Raw genomic sequence first — 11,675 nt, 5'->3', positions numbered from 1 at the left:
TATCTGACACATCTTAACTTGCAAAGTGGAAAGAGGGCAAGTGTGAAAAGCAAGAACAGAAATGAGTTCTGGGAAGATCAATTTGAAGAACAAGTATGTGGAAATTCAGAATCCAGATGCAGACTCTAAAACTCTCTGCATTACAAATTCCCATGAGGTTTTTTCAGGTGGTGATATTATTCAGCTTGAAGACCAGTTTATCTATGGACTGCACACCTTAAGCCAGCTTCCTCAGGGCACCCTTGATCTTGTTTCTCAGGCTGTAGATGATGGGGTTCAGCATGGGGCTTACAACACAGAAGAGCACAGAGAACTGGTTATCCATGTACAAGGAGTACCCTTCTCTTTGCTTGTCATAGTTGAAGTTGGCCATCCCATAAAAGACCACCACCAAAGTGAGGTGGGATGCACAGGTAAAGAAGGCCTTGCTCCTGCCCTGAGCAGAGGGAATCCTAAGGATGGCCCAGATGATGAGTATGTAGGACCCTGCAGTAAACAGGCAGGGGCTCAGACCAATGGTGTCCCTGTCCATGGAGCACAACTCGTTAAGAGTTGTCTGAGCAGGAGAGCTTCAGGAGCAATGGGATGTCACAGTAAAAGTGGTTGATCTGGTTGGGCCCATACAGAGTAAGTGTGGCTGCCAGCACTGTGTGTGTCACAGAGTTCACTAACCCACACAGCCAGGACCCAGTCACCAAGCAAGCACACACCTTCACACTCAAGAGGACTGGGTGTTGAAGGGGGCAGTAGATGGCTACATAGTGGTCATAAGCCATGGCAGCCAATAGGACACCCTCAGTGGCAGCACATGTCACTAAGAAGAAGATCTTGGAGAGACAGCACTCACAGCAGATGGCCTTCTTCTCCTGGAAGAAGTTCAGCAGCGTGACTGGGATGGTGGTGGATGTGTAGCACATGTCCAAGAAGCTCAAGTGTCTGAGGAAATAGTCCATGGGGCTGTGGAGAGTGGGACTGACCCTGGTGGCCATTATTATGAGCATGTTCCCCATGACAGTCATCAGGTAAGTGACCAGGAAGACCAGGAAGAACAAGCCCTGTAGGTTGGAGTGGTTGGAAAAATCCCAAGAAGATGAATTTTGTGACGAATGTTTGATTGTTCATTTCAAATGATGTCACGGCTACAAAAGACTACAAAGAAACTGTAATAAGAATGTGCTGAGAACATCCTCAAATAGGTTAGCAAATCTGCAGAGGACACAGATAAAGTTGTATGCACAGAAGCCTGGGATGTAGAAAGAAGGGCATAGGAATGTCTGGGGACACCACAATTTCTCATAGGTTTTTTTTTTTTTTTGCATGACTGCTGCTTGGTAAAAAAAAAAAACAAACTTGTTCAAAACCTACAAGTTACTAATCCTTGTGTCTCAATGAGACTGAAGTATCTCCTTTCTAACATTGCACTTCAGTGTGTTAAACTCTTTTCTTTGTATGGTATTTTTGAATAAAAATTTTTCATTAAGAATAACTAAGAAAATGCACATTATAAAGAAAAATAGAACCACCCAAGGAATCAATGCTACTTTTCAGTGTGTTCTGTTCTAGATTTTTTATATGTAAGTCTTGATGTCTCTTTATAGGTTTTAAATATCAGGAACACAAATTCTCATGGCTACATTGCATTTTATAACTCAAAATAAATTTAATCTCTCCCTTTTGACTGAACATTTACATGGCTTCTATTCTCTTTGCTATTATAAACACTGCAAGAAAAATTTTCGTGCATAACTATCTGTGATCATCTCTGGTTATGTCTTCAGAATAAAATTTTAAGTCAGCCTTCTTTTATATAAATTGATCTCATTTTTTCAGTAGGATTTTTTTTTTATCTTTTCAAGGTTTATAAGATATAAGAGGAGAGGATTCCAAGATGGCGGCTAGAGGGAGGAAGCAGAAAGCGAGCCTCCTATAGTGAAATCTTGGAGAGACGCTGGAGACACACTTTGCAGGCATAATCACCGAGAAAAGGCATAACTTTGACTCCTCCACATCTCCAGCCGGTGCAGAGAATCTCCACTTCACGTTAAACGGAGAACCGAGGAGGCCCCGGGGGCCGCCAGTGGCCGGCGCCCATACGGCTTGGGAAGACGCGGACCAGGTGAGCTTCGCGGTACCGCGGTTCCGCCACAGACAAGCCTGGGCCAGAGCAGCATAGCCCCCTGGACAGACTGACCTCCACCCGGGAAAAAAAGAGAAACTGAGTAATAAGCAATAAGAACAGTTAAGACACGCTGGAAAGAGGGTGGGGCGCCCTGAGCGCTGAAGATTGGGGGAAGGGAATCCTTCCCGGGACTGTAAATAAACGAGCCGGGCGGGCCGGAGAGGCTCTGGCGGGAGCGGGGCGCGCCAGCAACCAGGAGCAGGGACGCTTGTGAGAGGAGGGAAGACCCACTTCCCACGTGAACTGTAAATAAACACGCAGGCCTGACAACGCGGGGCAGTGTCGCCTTTCCCAGTGCTTGGAAAGGGAAAAGCCTGTAGCAGAGGCCCCCCTCCCCCGCACAGGAGAACTCTGAGCAAACAAAGCCTGTGGGACCAGGTGAGTGCTAAGCTCACCCCAGAGATCTGCATAAATAACGCCTCCAGCTACAGGCTGAGAGCAGCAGGCAGGCAAGCCACAGTTGCAGATACCACTCTCAGAACTGCCTCCAGACGCTTTTTTTTCTTTTTCTCCCTACCTTTGATGAGAGAACAACCGAATTACACCTGCAAGCCGAAAAACTTACTGAAACTATTGCATTTGAACTGGGGACACTTGGTGGGGCTTTTTTTTTATTTTTTCTTCTGTGTGTGTGTGAGTGTAGTTTTGTTCTACTTTATGCATCCCCTTTGATGAGACAACTACAGAACAACATCTGAGGCACCAACTCCAGGACTGGAGATTAAGACGGACATCCAAATTATTAAGACTGAAATTGCATTGCATATAAACTTGGAAGTTTTTTGGTTTTTTTTTTTTTTTTTAATTTCCTATTTTCCATTTTATTTTAATTCATTTTTATAAATAGATATTACTTTCATATACTTATTTTTTATTTTTTTTATCTTTGATTTTCAATCCTCTCTCTGTCTCTCTATTGTCTGTTCAGCTTACTGTCGATTAGTACACTAACACTCCCTGTTTATACCTTTGAAACTCTCTTGTCTGATACCTTGTTCTGCTTTCTCCCTCTTGTCTGTATATTTGTTTTCCCCTTTTCTTTAACTTCTTGCTTTCCATCTCAGCTCACTCTTCCGTTCTCAATATTACCATTGTTATTATTACAAGCTAGAAAATACTTAATTACACACAGTACAGGGACAGTAACAACACCAAGGACAATGACAGGAAGACAGAAAAAACAAGGAAACCAGTTTCCCCACAGCAAAAAATTAGTACAGGAACCAGAGGGGAATGAAGAGAACAGAAACTCAGAGCCAGACTCCAACAAAATGAAGATAAACTATGCCAAAGGACGCAATGAAGCCTACAAGAATAATTTAAAAGAAGACATACTACAAGTACTCAATGAGAATTTTATAGAGATGATACTGGATAGGGTCAACCAAAATGTACAGGAGACACTCAAGAAATTCCAAGACAATAAAAATAGAGAATTTGAAAAAGCAAAAGAAGAAATAAAGGAAACCATAGAAGCACTGTATAAACACCAAAGTGAAAGAGAGAACACAATGAATAAATGGATAAATGAACTCAGGACAAAAATAGACAACAATAAAGAAGAAAACAGCCAGGATATGGAAAACCTCAGAAAAAAGAACGAAACAGAACTGCAAAACAAAACGGAAAGCCAATCCAGCAGAATAGAACAAACAGAAGACAGAATCTCAGAACTTGAAGATGAAATGGTAATTAAAGGAAAAACCGAAGAACTATTAATTAAACAACTCAAGACCTGTGAAAAGAAAATGCAAGAACTCACCGACTCCATCAAAAGACCAAACTTGAGAATCATGGGCATCGAAGAAGGAGAAGAGGTGCAAGCGAAGGGAATGCGTAATATATTCAACAAAATAATAATGGAAAATTTCCCAAATCTAGAGAAAGATATTCCCATACAAATGCAAGAGGCCTCCAGGACACCAAACAGACCAGATCAAAATAGAACTACTCCACGACATATCATCATTAAAACAACAAGTTCAGAAACTAAGGAAAGAATATTGAAGGCTGCAAGAGAGAAAAAACAAGTAACATACAAAGGTAAACCCATCAAAATCACAGCAGACTTCTCAACAGAAACATTAAAAGCAAGAAGAGCGTGGGGTGAGATCTTCCGGGCACTGAATGAAAATAACTTCAACCCCAGGATACTCTACCCAGCAAAGCTATCATTCAAAATAGATGGAGCAATAAAAGTCTTCCATGATAAGCAGAAACTAAAACAATATGTGACCACAAAGCCACCATTACAAAAGATTCTGCAAGGGATCCTGCACACAGAAAGTGACACCCAACTTAACCATGAAAAGGCAGGCAGCACCAAACCACAGGATAAGAAAAAGCAAGACAGTAAAGAGTAACATCAAGTTAGGTACACACAATCAAACCTTCAAACAACTAAGATAACTAAATGGCAGGAATCACCACATACCTATCAGTACTAACACTTAATGTCAATGGACTTAATTCACCCATCAAAAGACACCGTTTGACAAAATGGATTAAAAAAGAAGATCCAACAATTTGTTGCTTACAGGAGACTCATCTCACCGACAGAAATAAGCATATGCTTAGGATGAAAGGCTGGAAGAAGATTTACCAAGCTAATGGCCCCCGAAAACAAGCAGGAGTAGCAATACTTATCTCTGACAAAGTAGACTTCAAACCTACATTGATCAAACGAGACAAAGAAGGACATTCCATACTAATAAAAGGGGAAATAGACCAAAAGGAAATAATAATCATCAATCTGTACGCACCCAATGTCAACGCACCCAATTTCATCAAACATACCCTAAAAGACCTAAAAGCATATATAAACGCCAACACAGTGGTTGTGGGAGACTTTAACACTCCATTATCATCAATAGATAGGTCATCCAAACAAAAACTCAATAAAGAAATCCAAGATCTAAAATATGCAATAGATCAAGTGGACCTAGTAGATGTCTATAGAACATTTCATCCAACCTCTACACAATATACATTCTTCTCAGCAGCCCATGGAACCTTCTCCAAAATAGATCATATCCTAGGGCACAAAGCAAGCCTCAGCAAATATAAGAAAATAGAAATAATACCGTGCATACTATCTGACCACAATGCAGTAAAAGTAGAACTCAACAACAAAAGTAAAGACAAAAAACATGCAAACAGCTGGAAACTAAATAACTCATTACTTAATGAACAATGGATCATCGATGCAATAAAAGAGGAAATTAAAAAGTTCCTAGAAGTCAATGAAAATGAAAACACAACCTACCGGAACCTATGAGACACAGCTAAGGCAGTCTTGAGAGGAAAGTTTATAGCCATGAGTGCATATATTAAAAAGATTGAAAGATCCCAAATCAATGACCTAATGATACATCTCAAACTCCTAGAAAAACAAGAACAAGCAAATCCCAAAACAAATAGAAGGAGAGAAATAATAAAAATAAGAGCTGAAATCAACGAAATAGAAACCAAAAAAACCATACAAAGAATTAATGAAACAAAAAGTTGGTTCTTTGAAAAAATAAACAAGATCGATAGACCCCTGGCAAACCTGACTAAAATGAGGAGAGAAAAAACCCAAATTAGTAGAATCAGGAATGCAAAAGGGGAGATAACAACAAACACCATGGAAATCCAGGAAATCATCAGAGACTACTTTGAGAACCTATATTCAAATAAATTTGAAAATCTAAAAGAAATGGACAGATTTCTAGATACATATGATCATGTAAAACTGAACCAAGAGGAAATTAATCACCTGAATAGACCTATAACACAAAATGAAATTGAAGCAGCAATCAAGAGTCTCCCCAAAAAGAAAAGTTCAGGACCTGATGGATTCTCTGCTGAATTCTATCAGACCTTTAAAGAAGAACTGATACCAACCCTCCTTAAACTGTTCCATGAAATAGAAAGGGAAGGAAAACTGCCAAACACATTTTAAGAAGCCACTATTACACTTATCCCAAAACCAGGCAAAGACACCTCCAAAAAGGAGAACTATAGGCCAATCTCCTTAATGAACATTGATGCAAAAATCCTCAACAAAATAATGGCAAACCGAATTCAGCAACACATCAAAAAGATTATCCACCACGACCAGGTAGGCTTCATCCCAGGGATGCAGGGGTGGTTCAACATACGAAAATCAATAAACGTAATAAACCACATTAACAGAAGCAAAGACAAAAACCACTTGATCATCTCAATAGACGCAGAAAAAGCCTTTGATAAGATCCAACATCATTTCATGATAAAAGCTCTAAGAAAACTAGGAATAGAAGGAAAGTTCCTCAACATTATAAAAGCTATATATGACAAACCTACAGCCAGCATTATACTTAACGGAGAAAAATTAAAACCGTTCCCTCTAAAATCAGGAACCAGACAAGGATGCCCACTATCTCCACTCCTATTCAACATAGTACTGGAATTCCTAGCCAGAGCAATTAGGCAAGAAGAAGGAATAAAAGGAATACAAATAGGTAAAGAAACTGTCAAAATATCCCTATTTGCAGACGACATGATCCTATACCTTAAAGACCCAAAAAACTCTACTCAGAAGCTTCTAGACATCATCAATAGCTTTAGCAAAGTAGCAGGATATAAAATCAACATAGAAAAATCATTAGCATTTCTATACACTAACAATGAGCAAACGGAAAAAGAATGTATGAAAACAATTCCATTTACAATAGCCTCCAAAAAAATCAAATACCTAGGTGTAAACCTAACAAAAGATGTGAAAGACCTCTACAAGGAAAACTATACACTTCTGAAGAAAGAGATTGAGGAAGACTATAGAAAGTGGAGAGATCTCCCATGCTCATGGATTGGTAGAATCAACATAGTAAAAATGTCGATACTCCCCAAAGTAATCTACATGTTTAATGCAATTCCCATCAAAATTCCAATGACATTCATTAAAGAGATTGAAAAATCTACTGTGAAATTTATATGGAAACACAAGAGGCCACGAATAGCCAAGGCAATACTCAGTCAAAAGAACAATGCAGGAGGTATCACAATACCTGACTTCAAACTATATTACAAAGCAATAACAATAAAAACAGCATGGTACTGGCACAAAAACAGACATGAAGACCAGTGGAACAGAATAGAGGATCCAGATATGAAGCCACACAACTATGAGCAACTTATTGACAAAGGAGCTAAAAATATACGATGGAGAAATAGCAGCCTCTTCAACAAAAACTGCTGGGAAAACTGGTTAGCAGTCTGCAAAAAACTGAAACTAGATCCATGTATATCACCCTATACCAAGATTAACTCAAAATGGATCAAGGATCTTAATATCAGACCCCAAACTCTTAAGTTGATACAAGAAAGAGTAGGAAATACTCTGGAGTTAGTAGGTATAGGTAAAAACTTTCTCAATGAAACCCCAGCAGCACAGCAACTAAGAGATAGCATAGATAAATGGGACCTCATAAAACTAAAAAGCTTCTGTTCATCAAAAGAAATGGTCTCTAAACTGAAGAGAACACCCACAGAGTGGGAGAAAATATTTGCCAATTATACATCAGACAAAGGACTGATAACCAGAATATACAGGGAACTTAAAAAACTAAATTCTCCCAAAACTAATGAACCAATAAAGAAATGGGCATGTGAACTAAACAGAACTTTCTCAAAAGAAGAAATTCAAATGGCTAGAAAACACATGAAAAAATGCTCACCATCTCTAGCAATAAAGGAAATGCAAATTAAAACCACACTAAGATTCCACCTCACCCCTGTTAGAATAGCCATCATCAGCAACACCACCAACAACAGGTGTTGGCGAGGATGTGGGGAAAAAGGAACCCTTTTACACTGTTGGTGGGAATGTAAACTAGTACAACCACTCTGGAAAAAAATTTGGAGGCTACTTAAAAAGATGGACATCGATCTACCATTTGATCCAGCAATACCACTCTTGGGGATATACCCAAAAGACTGTTACTCCAGAGGCACCTGCACATCCATGTTTATTGCGGCACTATTCACAATAGCCAAGTTATGGAAACAGCCAAGATGTCCCAGCACTGACGAATGGATTAAGAAAATGTGGTATCTATACACAATGGAATTTTATGCAGCCATGAAGAAGAACGAAATGTTATCATTCGCTGGTAAATGGATGGAATTGGAGAACATCATTCTGAGTGAGGTTAGCCTGGCTCAAAAGACCAAAAATCGTATGTTCTCTCTCATATGTGGACATTAGATCAAGGGCAAACACAACAAGGGGATTGGACTATGAGCACATGATAAAAGCGAGAGCACACAAGGGAGGGGTGAGGATAGGTAAGACACCTAAAAAACTAGCTAGCATTTGTTGCCCTTAACGCAGAGAAACTAAAGCAGATACCTTAAAGCAACTGAGGCCAATAGGAAAAGGGGACCAGGAACTAGAGAAAAGGTTAGATCAAAAAGAATTAACCTAGAAGGTAAAACCCACACACAGGAAATCAATGTGAGTCAATGCCCTGTATAGCTATCCTTATCTCAACCAGCAAAACCCCTTGTTCCTTCCTATTATTGCTTATACTCTCTCTACAACAAAATTGGAGATAAGGGCAAAATAGTTTCTGCTGGGTATTGAGGGGGGGAGCGGGAGGGGGTGGAGTGGGTGGTAAGGGAGGGGGTGGGGGCAGGGGGGAGAAATGAACCAAGCCTTGTATGCACATATGAATAATAAAAGAAAAATGAAAAAAAAAAATAAGATATAAGAAATTTTATCCAATCTTGTGTAGTTAAGTACTTTTTTCCATTAAGGTAAACTTTAGTAATCCAAAATTTAACCTCAGCAAACGTTACATTTTCTGAAAAGATAATTGCTAAAATGACCAATATCTTATTTAGTTATTCATGCTAATTTGTTGTGAACCATAACTGCTGCTACTTTGTCAATCTTTGTGGTCACCTATTATTGTAGAAATAGTGGACTCTTGAGCAAGAAAGCTGTGAGTGGAAATCCTGCATCTGGAAGTTACTTGAGGCAGACAGTGGAAGTTAGCTCAGCTTGTTCATTGTACTCTGATATTAATGCTGCTTATCAGACAATTGCTGAAAAAAGTCACAATAGGTAATATATGCTATGTACGTGACTCATTATATGTACCCATTGTTCTTTATCAAGCTAGACATTTCCCTTCTTTACTGAGAGGTTTTTTGTTTGTTTGCTTGTTTGTTTTAGGGGATGCTGGAGATTAAACCAGGGTCTTGTACATGCGAAGTGTGTACTCTGCCACTGAGGTACATCTCAGTCCCATTTACTGATAGTTTTTTTAAAAAAAATTATGAATGGATACTGAATTTTCTCAAATAATTTTTCTGAATATATTAGGATGCTACACGTATTTTCTTATTTAGTCTGTTAATATGGAAAATCATATAGATTGACTTTTTGAATGTTGAACTAGCCTTACACTCCTGGGATTGATGTCAGTTGACTAATTTTATCCTTCTTATATTTCTGGATTCAATTTGCTAATATTTTGATGAATATTTTGTGTCTATGTTTATGAGGAATGATACTGGTCTATAATTTTCTTGTAATGTCTTTGTCTGGTTCTGTTAGTAGGGAACCTAAGACCACATAAAATGTTTTGGGAAGTTTCTTTCATTTACTACTTTCTAGGAAAGATGATACAAAATAGCTGTTTCTTCTTATATTCCGTTAAAATTCAGCAATTAAATTATATGGACCTGGACTCTTTTGGGGAAGTTTTAAGCTGCAAATTCAATTTCTCAAACACTCATAGAACTATCTGTTTATCTAAGATTATGTATTTGGTGTTTTCCAACAAAACATATTTCATCTATGTTGTTGAGTTTATGAGCTGTTTATAGTGTTCCATAATCAATTTTTTTTTAGACAGGATCTCACCATGCAGTTCAAGCTAACCTCAAATTTGCAATCTTCCTGCCTCTGCTGTGATCACAGGCATATACCACTGACTGGCTCAAAGTTATCTTTTTAATGTAGTATAAGTATTGATCTCTCTTTTTTTACTTGTAAAGGCTATCTACCGAAAGCCCTGGTGTGCAGTACGTAAGACCAAGGCTTATCAAGAACATCAGATATCACTTCTCCTCTGATGGGGAACAGAGTCCAGTAGCATGCATTGAGTGAAAAACAAAACAAAACAGCAGAATACATATGTGAATTCTTCAAGGAATAGATTATTTCTGGAGATAATGAATGTTTATAATTTGTTTTTTTTATCTTTTTTTCTTAGTCTAGCTAGATCTTTTAAAAGATCCAACTTATTTTAATTGATTTTCACTATTTTTTCATTTCATTGATTCTCCCTTTAAAATCTGTGATTTGTTTTGTTGCTTTGGGTTTAGTATACTCCTTTCTCTACTTTAAAGTGGAAGCATAGGTTATGATTTTTTAGATATGAGCTTTTAAAATATAAACATTAAAAGATATACTAGTACTTTAGCTATATTTTATAATTTTTGGTATATTAAGTTTTAATTTTGATTCTGCTAAAAATATTTTAAAATTTCCTTTGAGATTTCTCTTTTCCTTAGGAGCTATCTTAAAGTATCTTGTGTAATATTTAAATATTTAGGAACTTTTCAGATATCTTTGTATTACTGAAATCATATTATGGTCAAAGAATTTTCAAAAACAGTTCTTTTAGAGTATGTCTGTTGGCAGTACATTCTCTCAGTTTTAGAATTTTCCAATAAGAAAAATTATTATTTCCCTTAATATTTGAAGGATATTTTCTGAGTTAACAGGTTTTTGTTGTAGTTTAGCACTTTAAAAATGCCACACCATTGTCTTGCTTGTATAGTTTTTTTTTTAATTTTTATTCATTTATTCACATGTGCATACTTGTTTGGGCGATTTCTCCCCCCTGCCTCCTCTTCCCTCTCCCCCTGCTTTGCTTCCAGGTAGAACCTGTTCTGCCCTTTTCTCTATTTTTGTTGAAGAGAAGACATAAGCAATAATAAGAAAGACAAAGCGTTTTTGCTAGTTGAGATAAGGATAGCTATACAGAGAGATCCCTAGCATTGCTTTCATGTACAAGTGTGTTATAATCCAAGTTGATTAATCTCTACCAGACTTTTTCACTAGTTCCTGATCCCCTTCCCATAGTGACATCTGTCACTTTAATGTTTCTGTATTATTTCCTCTGCAGTGGGGGCATCAAACACTTTCGTGTTTTGGGTTTCCTACCTATCCACATACCTCTCGTATATGTTCTCCTTTTAGCAGGTGAACCAAGTACAACAACATGGCTGTATTGTCCTAGATCTAAAGTCCACATATGAGGGAGAACATACAATTTTTGGTCTTCTGAGCCTGGCTAACCTTGCTCAGAATGATGTTCTCCAGTTCCATCCATTTACTTGAGAATAATAAGATTTCATAAGATTTAATGGCTGAGTAAAACTCCAATGTGTATAAGTACCACATTTTCTTAATTCATTTGTCTGTAGTGGGGCATCTTGGCTGTTTCCATAACTTGGC

The 11,675-nt window shown here is 38.0% G+C and overlaps 1 pseudogene; it reads right to left on the bottom strand.

Annotated features, from left to right (window-relative positions):
• Positions 1-217: 217 nt before the first annotated feature.
• LOC109675782 (olfactory receptor 5V1-like) lies at positions 218-11,441 on the bottom strand (annotated as a pseudogene).
• Between the last annotated feature and the right edge of the window lie 234 nt (positions 11,442-11,675).

This window comes from Castor canadensis, chromosome 12 (genome assembly GCF_047511655.1).
Source record: "Castor canadensis chromosome 12, mCasCan1.hap1v2, whole genome shotgun sequence".
Lineage (NCBI taxonomy): Eukaryota > Metazoa > Chordata > Mammalia > Rodentia > Castoridae > Castor > Castor canadensis.
Note: the sequence above shows the minus strand (reverse complement) of the source record. Positions and strands in the feature narration are given on the sequence as shown.